We start from the raw sequence: 15071 nt of genomic DNA on the forward strand, positions 1-15071 counted from the left end.
TTGAGGGGTAGCAGTTTGTCCATTTCTCCAACTAAAGTTTGGATGATTTTTCCAACCAGGATTTACGTATTAAAGGTCAGTCCATTGAAAGATCTTTGATAATTATTTATGGCATTGGATTCTTCATTCAACACTTCTCGAAAGGCGGGTATTGTAGGATAATTTTCAGTTGTATGAATGTTGCAATCACAGATGTCGCAAACACTTTCATTAACCTTATCCTTTTTTCCTTCCATGGCCTCAACTTTTCTTATGAGCGTAGTACTTTATACTTGAGATCATCCTCTTCTTTCAAAAGATACAATCCACCTTTCTCCTTAGATTGAGTCGGCCTAGACATGGTGTTCGATTTTGGGTAATAGTCTTATGATTGTGTTTTTTCACCAAGACTATCGAGGTAATCCCATACCTCGTCAACATTTTTATTAATGAATTCTCCATTACACATTGTCTCGACCATTTGACGCATGGAAGATGTCAATCCATCATAGAAAAAATTTGTAATGCGCCACGTTTTAAAACCGTGTTGTGGGCATGAACTGACCAAATCCTTGAACCTTTCCCAACATTGGTAAAATGTTTCATCCTCCTTTTGGGTGAAGTTCATGATTGCTTTTCTAAGGGTAATCGTTTTATGATGTGGAAAAAATTTCTTTATAAATTCCCTTTGCATATCATTCCATGTGCCAATAGATCTAGGACGCAGTGAATGTAACCACGTCTTAGCCTTCTCCTTCAAGGAAAAAGGAAAGAGTTTCAGCCTGACTGTGTCCTCAAACACATTTTGAAAATATAAAGTGGCTATGATCTCATCAAACTCTTTTAAATGTAGATATGGTTCTTCAGATTCAAGCCCATGGAACTTAGGAAGGAGTTGGATAACCCCTGACTTGATGTCCATATGTCCTGTATTTTCAGAAAAAATCATGCATGAGGGCGTACTCAGCCCCGCTGGTTGTAAATAATCTCGTAAAGTACGAGGCGGGGGTGCTTGATGCACCTCATTCTCATCCTGAATGTCCTCCACCTTGGGTTGAGGTAGAAGAGGTTGATTTTCAGCCATCACTTCAATTAACTCAGGGGATTTCAAGTGGTGTTTAGTCCTGCGATGGATAGTTAACCCCTCAACCAATCCTCCTTCAGTCAAGAGACGTAGAGTGTTGTCACGGGCCCACTTAGGCATGAAACACTCGCAGCCCTCAATCAAATTCGAAACCTAATCCTAAGAAAGGAAAAGAAAATCTAAAAAGAAAGAGAGGGTTGGAAAGAAGTTACTAAATTGGAATCCCTAAGTTAAAAACCTGCAAAATAAAACAAAGTAAGTTAGATTCTAAAAAGAGAAGGTCTAGAATTAGAGAATCCTTAAAAAGAAAGATAGAAGTAAACTAGTTTCTAAAAGAAGAAATTCCTAAAAGAAAGTGGAGATTTCTAAAATAAATTAGGAAAGTCCTAAACTAGAAAGTAAGTTCCTAAAAGAGATCTGAAAAATAGAAAGTAGAGAAAGAGCTTACCGAATTAGAAATTTCTATCTTAAAAGCCTACAAAATAGGAAAGTTAGTTTCTAAACAAAAATTCTACAAGTAGAAAATTTCTAAAAATAAATTAGGAAACAAAATAAGTTAGATTCTAAAAGAGTTAGAATTAGAAAGTTTCTAAAAATATAGGAAATATGAGTTAGTTCCTAAAATTAGAAAGAATATCTATAAAAAAATACAAAAAAAAAAATACAAAAACGAAAAATAACAAACCAAGTTTCTAAAAACAAAAGAGTAAAGTTTCTAAATATAGACTATTTCCTATAAATAGAAAAATACTAGAATTAGAAATTTTCTAAAACTCAAACCCTAATTGTAAAAATAGAAAAAGTAGAGGAATTAGAAAAGGATTACCAATTTAGAAGTTTATGTCAGGATCCTACAAAACAGAAAACAAGTTAGTTCTAAAAATCAAATAGAAATAAAAATCTAAAACTAGAGTTAGTAAAATCCTAATCTTAAACTAATTCTAAACCTAATTAATTTCAGAGAATCACAACCGTCAGTCCCCGGCAACGGCAGCAAAAACTTGTTCACTCCCCAAGTGCAGGGTGTGATGTAGAAATTAACTCGGTGAGACCGAGGTCGAATCCCAAGGGACTGATACTTGTGCGTTACCTGAAACTAGGTAGAAATAGAACTAGCCTAAGATGAAATCTAAATCGAATGGCATTTAGGGAATAATTGTGAAATAATTATGTAAAACATAAGAAAATCATAAATAAGAAACTAGGGATTCAGAGGATCCACTTATAGAGATCAGGGAGATCTTATGCCTGCTTCAAGAATCATGGAAATTAAACTGAACTTCCTCTAATATAATTTTAAAGAGATGAAAGGTATATGAATTAGAATAGATTCCATCACCAAACCATGCCCAGGAGATAAAGCAAACAACAGAATTAAACTAATTACCAACCAATCAATCAATGTATGAAGGTTAGGAAGGGTATCGTCATCCAACCATGCCCAGGAGACAATGGTGAACAACAGGGCTTCCTGACGTCATACACATAAAAGGAAAGGAACATGCTCAAAGTCATCATAGACCCATTGCACTAGATCCATTCACCGTCCATCTTGCTTTTGGACGATCAAAAATGGATCTCCGGGACCTTTTGAAACTTTGCCACCTAAGCATGAGTGATATGGCCCTCATGATTCTCATGGACGGTCCAGATCAGTCATTTGGACCATGATGGTGGCCCACAGAGATCGTCCGCAGGCTCTATTCTTGCGTAAACAGAGAAGAAGAAAAAAAGGATTTCTTCCGCTATGCTGCTAGCGGGGGCCATGATTAAATTCAGATAGAAAATCCACACCATCCACTGAAATCCTGGCGAAAATCCAGTCAGGAATGAGTAGTTTTGGTATGTTCTTGTGTGACCCACTGTACTAACTCAATTCACCATTCATCTTACTTCTTTTGACGATCCACGTGCATACACGTCTATGGGTCCAAAATTCCACCTAGGTGAGGGTATTCCCTACCTCAGAGACACCATGGATGGCTCTGATCATTTAAAGGAGCAACGGGTGGGCCCCACTGAGTGAAACCGGCGAACCCACGTCCGCCGCCGTGAGAAATCTGATTTGAGAAGAAGAGTCGGTAGCGCTTGCTGACCGACTTTCGGATGTTTGGTGCACGCCCGGTGCACCTGCATACCTTACACATGCACTACATGTATGGGTCCCACAGAGATGTTTGTGAGAAATCTACTCCATCCATCCATTCTGCCATATCTTTTAAGGCGTTGAGTAAAAAATTAAGGCATATCCAAATGTCATGTGGGCCTAAAATCGACGGTTTATGGGCTGATCTATCCGTTGGGCCACTTTTACTAGGATCCAATAGCTAAAATTTGACATGTATGGTTAATTTATGATCCTCAGGCCATGTATGGAGTTTCGAGCTGAACGAATGGTGGGAACCCTGTGATCTTGTATTCTGGACAATTTTTGGGTCACTTGAGCTTCAGTTTCCCGATTTTCTCAGATCTTTGGTGTGTAATTCCATCAATCTTAGTCCCATGGAGTCCGTCCCTTACCTTTAGTGTCATCAGAGCGTTAAATCCATGCTTTAAGCTCCCTTGTCAGTCCATGCTCGTAAATACACACTACATCACAAACATGATTAAAGCGGGCCATTAAACGGTATTATGTTCGTAAATCCAAGCAATAACTGGGGTCTAATATGCAATATTTGACCCTCAACAGGCCGATCACCTTTCTAGATTAGTGTTAGATGATTCCACTGAGGAGATACATATCCAGGACATTTTCCCTGATGAACAATTATTTGCAATCTCCAAATTGCCTTGGTATGCGGATATAGTGAACTATCTTGTAACGGAAAAAATGCCATATCATTGGAAGTCATAAGATAGTAAGCGTTTTGAAACCAAGGTTAGGAACTTCTTCTGAGATGACCCGTATATATATAAATATGGGACTGATCAAATTTTTAGACGTTGTGTCCCAGAGGATGAAGTTCGAAGTGTTATTTTTTTTTGTCACATGAAAGCATGTGGTGGCCATTTTTCTGCTAAGAAAATCACTGCAAAAATTCTGCAGTGTGGTTTTTACTGGCCCACCATGTTTAAAGACACCCATGTTTTCTGTGCTACTTGTGATAGATGTCAAAGGTTAGGAAGAGTGTCCCGGCGCAACATAATGCCTTTATCCCCAATTTTACCATTAGAGATTTTTTATTGTTGGGGTATTGATTTTATGCGTCCATTTCCATCTTCTTTTGGATTTCTTTATATATTGGTTGGTGTGGACTATGTTTAAAAGTAGATTGAGGCAGTTCCAAGTAGGACCAATAATAACAAAGTGGTCATACGATTCCTTAAGGGAAATATTTTTGCTAGATTTGGAACTCCAAATGCCATTATTAGTGATGGCGGGTCTCACTTTTACAATAGAACATTTGAGGTTTTGATGAAGAAATATGGCATCAAGTATAAAGTAAGCACCCCATACCACCTACAAACGAGTGGGCAAGCTGAGATTTCTAATCGGGAAATCAAACACATTTTAGAGAAAATTATAAGGCCAGATAGGAAGAATTGGTCCCTCAGACTATCCGACGCTTTATGGGCTTATAGGACTGCTTATAAGACCCCGATTGGAATGTCTCCATACAGATTGGTGTATGGGAAGGCTTGCCACTTGCCTATGTAATTGGAACATAGAGCCTACTGGGCAATAAAGAAATTAAACTTTGTATGGATCAAGCAAGTGGACAAAGGAAATTAGAGTTGAATGAATTAGAGGAGCTGAGGAGAGACTCCTATGAAAATTCTAAAATCTACGAAGAGAGGACCAAAGCTTTTCATGACAAAAATATCCTGAGGAAGAATTTTGAATCTCAGCAAAATGTCCTATTGTACAATTCTCGTCTCCAATTCTTTCCGGGAAAGTTAAGATCAAGATGGATAGGCCCCTTCATTGTGAAGAATGTTTATACTCATGGAACTATTGAAATTGAGAATCCACGTAATGGAAATGTATATAAGGTTAATGGTCAGAGATTGAAGCCTTAAGTGGAAAACTTTCATGTGGGAGAGGAGTCCTTCCTTCTTTATGAGCCACAATATTCAGATTGATGCTCCTGGTCTGACGGAGCATTTATATAGGATTTATATCATATTCAATTTTTATAGGATTTATATCATATTCAATTTTTTTAGTGTCACATAGCAGGTGAGTTTTTCATGGTAGGTACTATCCACCCTTTCTTTTATTTTTATGTTCTCTGCATTACATTATCATTACATTGAGGACAATATAGATTTTAGGTTGGGGGTTATGGATAGTCATCCATGTGAAAGTTTTTTTTTTTGGTTTCAGTTTATTTTATTATTATTTTTATTATTTTTAGGTTTCAGTTATGTTTAAGTTTATTTTTTTTAAGTTTATGAGAAAAAAATTTTCAACATTTTCAAAATAATATTTTTATATACAAGAATGTAAACATGATATTTTGCAAATTCCAAAGGCAAAATTAATACTTAGTCTAGGTTGATAGTAGTCAGAAATCTGATAACTGAAAATTATAGACTTGAGTTCAATTATCTAATTACTAGTTTAAAGTGACTTGTAATTTGATGTACTGAATTCACAATACACCCTATCTAACTAAGTGAGGAATATGATATGTGAACTAGAATAACAACTTTTGATTCAAATAAGGTTGAATGAACTAGTACCATTAATATATGTTTAAAAGAGAGAATATTAATGGAAAAAAAGAGTGATGGAAAAAAGAAATTTTTATTATAGAGTATGAATGCAATGACCATAACAATCGTGTCAGTAATCCGGAGTATCGATACCTAAGTATCCATTACTGTTACCATTACAAGTACGATACCTTAGGTTATGAAGCAAACCTGATGGAAATCTTCATCTAAGGGTGGTCTATAATAATGAGGATATAATGATAAAAGAAGAAATGTCATGAAAAAAAAATGAGATAACTAGAGATTTCATATTCTTGGGATGATTGAAAGGAGTTAGGATAGGGAACATGCATATTTCTCAAAGTTAGACTAGTGTTATGGAGCACCAAAGGATATTGGATCATAATTATTCTAAATTTTGATTAGGTCTCTGAACTCAAAAATGTAACGGATTAGAAAATTGAGATTCTAACTAACTTCAGACTTAGGCTAAGTATTGTTTTGTTTTGAAATTCATATGATGAATGGGGGCATAATTGTATAAATTTTTTAGTGTTGAAATATTTTTCTTGTTTTCATTATTTGTGAGTAACATTTTCGAAAACCCTCAGGAGACTATAACTCGTCCACTAGGGGAAACCTAGGGGTTTAAAGACTTATTGCATATGCTAAATGCAATCGAGATTACCTGTGAAAGTGGTGTAGCAAGAATTTTTTTTATTTTAGTTTTTTTTTAAATTAATTTTTATTCTTATTTTTATTTTTATTTTTCTTCACTTATTTTGCTCGGGACTAGTAAAATGCTGGTTAGGGGGTGTATTGAGACTCAAATATTGCATAAATTTTTCCATTTATATCTTAGTTTTATGAACATAAATCATCTTAATATTCTATTTTACTCATGTATGTGTTGTAAGGTGAATTTAAGAGCTTGGATTGAAAAATGGTGCTAAAAAGTAAGAATTTGATGATCAAAAATCACCAAGGCAAGGGATGGATCTTAGGAAACCAAGATTGAAGAATTCACATGCCAAAGATCCAAGAAAACCAAGTGAGGAATGAAAAGAATCGAAGATTTGAAGTGAAGAATCCTGAAATCGTCCTGAAAAGTGTATTATAAAGCTCTGAAGTCTATTTTGGAAAACTACGCAGCAGGAAGTCTATTTTAAATAAATTATGCAGCGAGAAGTCTATTTTGGAAAAATACGTATATTTGAGGCATGTTCTAGGGTTTTCAACTTTGTACGAAAATTAGAGTTCCCTACTTATAAATAGGGCCTCCTAGGGCATTCTTAAACATGATTAGAAGCATTCAAGAGTAATATTTAGAATTTTTTAAGAGTTTTTAGTTTTATTAAAACTTTATAAGTTGTTTTTTTATTTGATTTAGATCTTTTCTATTTGTATTTTTTTTCTTCTTTCTTTCTTGTTGCTTTTTATTTCTATAATTTAATTATGTTTTTCTAAGTTCCTTTCTAGCCCAAGCTAGAAGGGAAGCACATGGGTTTAATAATTTTTTAAGATTATGATGATTGATTGTTTTAATGATGAGAGGAATGGTGTATGCATGTTATCTATTATTTAGGTTTTATTTTTTATCCTCTTGTGAGATCCATATGTTTCCATCATATGAGATCCACATTGATTTATAGGCTTTCCCTAGATCAATCAGATTTCCTAGATAGGAGATGTTCTCAACCTGTTATATTTCTTTGATATTCATTATCCTATAGATATTGAATACTTAAAATCACTGACTCTTGAAAATATATGTCAATGGTGCAAATCCATTATTTTCTAATCTTTTATATCATTTATTAAAATATTTAAAGTGTTTTATTTTCCGATTAGGCTGACCATAGTGTTCAGATCGTAGTTGTGTTATCCAAGTCATCATGATTTTGGAACATTAAACTATGTGTGAAACTTTGAAGCTTTGGTGTTATTTTATCAGTTGAATTACATCCATTCAAAAATCCCAAAATCAAATCATTAGATTAATTTTTATTACTTAGTTTGTTTTGCATTTGATTTTTTTTTCTTCTCACAATTCATCTCCCTGTGGGATCGACCCTGTATTCACGGGATACTACTTACGAACCTCTGCACTTGGAGGCGAGCAATCAAGTTTTTGGCGCTGTTGTCGGGAAGAGAGATTGAGATAGATCAGATCTGTGCAAGATAGCTACGGTAAGTTCTCTTCTAAACCCTCCAGATTTTCTCTAGATTTTTTTTTCTTCTCTTTTCTTTTTTTTGAAAATAAATTCAGTTGGGTCTTTCAAGCACTAACTATGACATAAGGTTGCCCTGCTTAGGATTTTATCACCCAAGTGCTATGGTTGTCCTACAGTTGCTGTTTGATCACAAAGATCATTCGCTGAATCTATTTTTCAGATTAGCATAGTTTAATTTCCGCATTTTTTTACTTTTTTTTTGTGGACTGAACCCTCATGGTCGGCCTTGCCACCTGGGTTGTTGATTTATTTTGCTTTGTGGATTGAACCCTCATGGTCGGCCCTGCCACCTAGGTTGTTGATTTATTTTGCTTTGTGGACTGAACCCTCATGGTCGGCCCTACCACCTGGGTTGTTGATTTATTTTGCTTTGTGGACTGAACCCTCATGGTCAGATCTGCCACCTGGGTTGATGATTTATTTTGCTTTGTGGACTGAACACTCATGGTTGGCCCTACCACCTGGGTTGTTGATTTAAGTTTTTATTTTTATCTTAAGTATTATACTTGCGATTTGAATTAGTAGTATTTGTTGTGTGGTGTGAATGGTTTATGTCCTGTTAGAGTAGAGATCAAAACAATCGACTCTCCTTTAAAGGGGCACTAGTTTCAGGCCTTGATCATTCACTTAGAAGAGGCACTCAACATCACTTGCATTGCATGGCAGACCCAGTTGATAATCCAAATCCAAATCTGCCAGATCCAACTATAAATCAAAATAGAGAAAATCAACATAATCCTTCTCTTGAGGATGAAAATGAAGTTCATAGGAATGTGTTAAACCAACCACGGATCTTTACGTGAACATTTACACCCTGAGAGATCAACTTTACCATCTTGCATAGTGTTCTCTGTTCACATAGGGAACAATGATTTTAAACCAGGTGTGATTCAATTAATTCCTAAATTTCATGGCTTGGATTCTAAAAGCCCCTACTTGCACCTCAAGGACTTTGAGGAAGTAATTGTAACATTACAAGTAAATAATGGCAATAGGGATGTACTTAAGCTTAGGTTATTCTCATTTTCTCTAAAGGATTAGGCCAAAGCATGGCTCAACTCTCTAAGACCTAATACCATCACTTCATGGCAAGCCTTAAGTAGAGAGTTTTTGAAAAAGTTCTTTCCCAAGCACAAAACAAATGCACTAAAACAAGAAATCATGACATTCTCCCAAAAGGGGAATGAACTATTTTTTCAAGCTTGGGAGCGCTTCAAAGATATTATAATTACTTGTCCACATCATGGTTATGAACCATGGCATGTGATTGATGCTTTCCGAAAGGGGCTCACCATGGATACCCGTCAGTTCATAGAAATGGTGTGTGGTGGAACCTTTCTTGACAAAGATCATAATGAGGCTTGGGATTTTCTAGCCATGTTAGCAGAGAATATGCAGACATGGGATGTCTCTGCTAAATCAGACCAAACTAGACCCATTCCTAGAGATAAAGTAGGAATGTATGTCCTAAGAGAGGAAGATGACCTTAATGCAAAATTCGTTGCATTGGCTAGAGAGGTCGAAGCCTTGGAAATTAGGAAGGTTGATATGGTTAAAGCAAACACTTCTTTAAGTAATTTTTATAGCATTTGTGGTGGTACAGACCATGACACAAAGGATTGTCCAATAATCTCAGTTGTATAAAATATCACGCATGAGTATGATCAAGCAAATGCTATAAATAATTACCAAAGGTCAGTTATGTAACCAATGGGAAATACGTACAATCCAAATTAGCGTAACCATTCTAATCTTAATTGGATGAATGGACCACAGATTAATGTGCCCAATGTACCTCAAATGCCTCCACAAAATAACTTCTTTGAGGGACCTAACAATGCACCATATGTGCCCCCACCAAGGCGATCATCTGTGGAGGATGCATTGACCACATTCATGAACTCTCAAGCTCAAATGAATCAGTCTCTAATCCAATCAAATCAGGAATTAAAGACAGCTGTGGCTAGGATTGAGACTCAACTAAATGCTAAGGAAAAAGGCATCCTTCTTTCTCAACCTATGCCAAATCCTCGAAACACACATTTCATTAGAGACTCAAATCCAAGTGAACTACATCATGAACAAGCTAAGGCCATCATTACCTTGAGAAGTGGAAAAGAGGTCGATAGCAAGATAATGCAACTGGTAGAAATACCGGAGGATGAGCCACCGTCTCAAGAAAATGATGAACCGGCTATGGTTCAAGAGCCGCAACAGCAAAAGGATAAAGAGACTAAGTCATATGAGCCTCCAGTTCCGTTCCTATCTAGACTTCGGAATCCAACTGTTCCCATGAAATATCAAGAGGTGTTGGATGTGCTCCAAAAGGTTATTGTCAATATTCCTCTGCTTGATGCCATTAGATAAATTCTATCATATGCTAAATATCTCAAGTACTTGTGCACTGTAAAGAGGAAATTAAATGTGCATAAAAAGGCCTTCCTTACTGAGAAAGTGAGCGCTATCATTCAACAAAGGGCTGTACCCAAATACAAAGACCCGGGAAGTCTCAATATTCCTTGTATTATTGGAAATTTCCAAATTGAGCATACTTTGCTAGATTTGGGTGCAAGTGTCAACTTAGTATCTTATTCAGTTTCCAAAAAAATAGGGTTAGGCGAGCTTAAACCAACCACGATTACACTCCAATTCACCGACCGCTCTATTAAGGTACCAAGGAGAATTTTAGAGGACGTGTTAGTCCAAGTGAAGAAATTCTACTTCCCTGTGGATTTTATTGTACTAGACACTGAACCATGTGTAAATACTAGCGCTCAAGTTCCCAACATTTTAGGCCGCCCATTCCTAGCAACTTCAAATGCAATCATAAATTGCAGGAATGGAATGAAGAACTTGTCTTTTGGTAACATGACTCTAGAGCTAAATATTTTCAATCTATGTAAGCAGCCCATTGATAATAATGAGATCCATGAGCTGAATTTCATGGACTGCTTGATAGAAGAAGAGGAATTGGAACCTAGTCTGACTGAGGAATTGATTCAAGTAATTGGGGACTTGAAAATTTATGATTTAGAAAAAGTGCTTGCTGAAATTTCTGATGATAATGAGAGCACTACCACCCAGGACATTGGTATGTACCAATGGAGACCGCACACTCAAATCCTATCTATCGAGGATTTGCGACCTCTGTCATCACCAACCAATGTTACAAAGCTTGATTTAAAACCACTACCAAATGAGCTTAAGTATGTATACTTAGGTGAAAATAAAACTTATCCAGTGGTGATCTCTTCATTTTTAGAGAAGGATCAGGAGATTAAATTATTGAAAGTTCTAAGGGACCACAAAGGAGCATTGGGCTGGACCATTTCTGACATTAAAGGTATAAGCCCTTCCATATGCACTCATCGGATCCACCTCGATGATGACGCCAAACCAATTAGACAACCTCAAAGGCATCTTAATCCAAACATGATGGAAGTTGTAAAAAATGAGGTGATCAAATTATTGGATGTAGGAATCATCTACCCAATATCCGATAGTGTTTGGGTGAGTCTAACTCAAGTAGTCCCAAAGAAATCTGGAATAACTATTGTGCAGAATTCTAATAATGAACTCATACCAACACGTGTCACCACTGGTTGGCATGTTTGCATTGACTATGGAAAATTGAACCAGGTCACAAATAAGGACCATTTCCCTCTACCATTCATTGATCAAGTTTTAAAGAGGGTAGCAGGTCACTCCTTTTATAGTTTTCTTGATGGATATTCCGGATATAACCAAATAGAGATAGCCCTAGAAGACCAAGAGAAAACCACGTTCACTTGTCCATTTGGCACGTTTGCTTTCAAACGGATGCCATTTGGATTGTGTAATGCCCTAACAACTTTTCAACGGTATATGTTAAGTATTTTTTCAAATATGGTTGGGAAGTTTCTTGAGGTTTTCATGGACGACTTCTCTGTATTTGGGAGTAGTTTTGAGGAATGCCTCAACAATTTATCTCTTGTCTTGTCTACGTGTGAAGAGAAATACTTTGTCTTAAATTGGGAGAAATGTCATTTCATGGTTCAAAAGGGAATTGTTTTGGGCCATGTTATCTCTAAAAATGGAATCGAGGTAGATCGCTCAAAACTCGACATTATAGCTAATCTACCTATCCCCCGAACTGTTAGAGATATTAGATCACTTATAGGGCATACTGGTTTTTATAAAAGATTCATCAAGGACTTTAGTACCATTACTATACCCTTGACTAATCTTCTTCAAAAGGATGTTACATTTAAGTGGACAGATGAGTGTGCAAGTGCCTTTAATAAAATTAAATTCTCCCTTACCACTGCACCTATCATGCATCCACCAGATTGGACACTTCCTCTTGAACTAATGTGCGATGCAAGTGATTATGCCATAGGGGCTGTTTTAGGCCAAAGGAAAGAAAAACGGCCCTATGTTATTCACTATGTGAGTAAAACTCTAAACTCGGTCCAAGTGAACTACTCAACAACTGAAAAAGAGTTACTTAAAGTAGTTTTTGTTTTGGATAAGCTTAGGTCCTACTTGTTGGGATCCAAAGTGATCATTTTCACAGACCACTCGACTTTGAAATATTTGTTATCTAAGAAGGATGTCAAGCCGAGACTTTTGAGATGGATCCTCCTACTCCAAGAATTTGACTTAGAGATAAAAGATAAGAAAGGAGTAGAAAACGTAGTGGCCGATCACCTTTCTAGATTGGTGTTAGATGCTTCCACTGAGGAGTTACATATCCAAGACACTTTCCCTGATGAACAATTATTTACGATCTTCAAATTGCCTTGGTATGCGGATATAGTGAACTATCTTGTAACGGAAAAAATGTCATATCATTGAAAGTCACAAGATAGGAAGCGTTTTGAAACCGAAGTTAGGAACTTTTTCTGGGATGACCCTTATTTATTTAAATATGGGACTGATCAAATTTTTAGACGTTGTGTCCCAGAGGATGAAGTTCGAAATGTTATTTCTTTTTGTCACATGGAAGTATGTGGTGGCCATTTTTCTACTAAGAAAATCATTGTAAAAATCCTGCAGTGTGGTTTTTACTGACCTACCATGTTTATAAATACCCATGCTTTCTGTATTGATTTAGATAGATGTCAAAGGTTGGGAAGAGTGTCCCGGCGCAACATGATGCCTTTATCCCCAATTTTATCATTAGAGATTTTTTATTGTTGGGGTATTGATTTTATGGGTCCATTTCTATCTTCTTTTGGATTTCTTTATATATTGGTTGGTGTGGACTATGTTTCAAAATGGATTGAGGCAGTTCCAAGTAGGACCAATGACAACAAAATGGTCATACGATTCCTCAAGGGAAATATTTTTACTAGATTTGGAACTCCAAAGGCCATCATTAGTGATGGCGGGTCTCACTTTTGCAATAGAACATTTGAGACCTTGATGAAGAAATATGGCATCAAGTATAAAGTGAGCACCCCATACCACCCACAAACGAGTGGGCAAGATGGGATTTCTAATCAGGAAATCAAACACATTTTAGAGAAAACTATAAGGCCAGATAGGAAGGATTAGTCCCTTAGACTATCTGACACTTTATGAGCTTATAGGACTGCTTATAAGACCCCGATTGGAATGTCACCATACAGATTGGTGTATGGGAAGGCTTGCCACTTGCCTGTGGAATTGGAACATAGAGCCTACTGGGCAATAAAGAAATTAAACTTTGATATGGATCAAGCAGGTGGATAAAGGAAATTAGAGTTGAATGAATTAGAGGAGCAGAGGAGAGATTCCCATGAAAATTCTAAAATCTAGAAAGAGAGGACCAAAGCTTTTCATGACAAAAATATCCTGAGGAAGAATTTTGAACTTCAGCAAAAGGTCCTATTGTACAATTCCCATGTCCAATTCTTTCCGGGAAAGTTAAGATCAAGATGGACAGGTCCCTTCACTGTGAAGAATGTTTATACTCATGGGGCTATTAAAATTGAGAATCGACGTAATGGCAATGTGTACAATGTTAATGGTCAGAGATTGATGTGGAAAACTTTCATATGAGAGAGGAGTCCTTCCTTCTTCATTAACCAGAATATTCAGATTGATGCTCCTGGTCTAACGGAGCATTTGTGCAGGATTTGTATCATATTCAATTTTTTTAGTGTCACATAGCAGGTGAGTTTTTCATGGTAGGTACTATCCACCCTTTCTTTTATTTTTATGTTTTCTGCATTACATTATCATTACATTGAGGACAATATAGATTTTAGGTTGGGGGTTGTGGATAATCATCCATGTGAAAGTTTTTTTTTTGTTTCAGTTTATTTTATTATTATTTTTATTATTTTTAGGTTTCAGTTAGGTTTAAGTTTATTTATTTTTAGGTTTATGGGGAAAAAAATTTCAACATTTTCAAAATAATATTTTTATATTTAAGAATGTGAACATGATATTTTGCGAATTCCAAAGGCAAAATTAATACTTAGTCTAGGTTAATAGTGGTCAGAAATCTGATAACTGAAAATTATAGACTTGAGTTCAATTATCTAATCACTAGTTTAAAGTGAGTCGTAATTTGATGTACTGAATTCACAATACACCCTATCTAAGTGAGGAATATGATATGTGAACTAGAATAACAACTTTTAATTCAAACAAGGTTGAATGAACTAGTACCATTGATAAATGTTTAAAAGAGAGAATATTAAAGGAAAAAAAAAAGAGTGATGGAAAAAAGAAATTTTTATTATAGAGCATGAATGCAATGACCATAATAATCGTGTCAGTAATCCGGAGTCAGGATACCCAAGTATCCATTACTGTTACCATTACAAGTACGATACCTTAGGTTATGAAGCAAACCCGATGGGAATCTTCATCTAAGGGTAGTCTATAATAATGAGGATATAATGATAAAAGAAGAAATGTCATGAAAAAAATGAGATAACTAGAGATTTCATATTCTTGGGATGATTAAAAGGAGTTAGGATAGGGAACATGCATATTTCTCAAAGTTAGACTAGTGTCACGGAGCACCTAAGGATATTGGATCATAACTATTCTAAACTTTGATTAGGTCTCTGAACTCAATGATGTAATGGATTAGAAAATTGAGATTTTAACTAACTTCAGACTTAGGTTAAGTATTGTTT

General features: G+C 36.0%; 2 non-coding genes across 2 annotated transcripts; one reads left to right on the forward strand and one right to left on the reverse strand.

Annotated features, from left to right (window-relative positions):
• The first annotated feature begins 518 nt into the window (after positions 1-518).
• LOC131217842 (small nucleolar RNA R71) lies at positions 519-625 on the forward strand. The gene has a single exon (XR_009157430.1). It is a non-coding gene; the product is annotated as a small nucleolar RNA R71 (small nucleolar RNA).
• Positions 626-9099: 8474 nt separating this feature from the next.
• Positions 9100-9206, reverse strand: LOC131217808 (small nucleolar RNA R71). Its single transcript, XR_009157398.1, has one exon. It is a non-coding gene; the product is annotated as a small nucleolar RNA R71 (small nucleolar RNA).
• Positions 9207-15071: the final 5865 nt, after the last annotated feature.

This window comes from Magnolia sinica, chromosome 10, assembly GCF_029962835.1.
Source record: "Magnolia sinica isolate HGM2019 chromosome 10, MsV1, whole genome shotgun sequence".
NCBI classification, from domain to species: domain Eukaryota; kingdom Viridiplantae; phylum Streptophyta; class Magnoliopsida; order Magnoliales; family Magnoliaceae; genus Magnolia; species Magnolia sinica.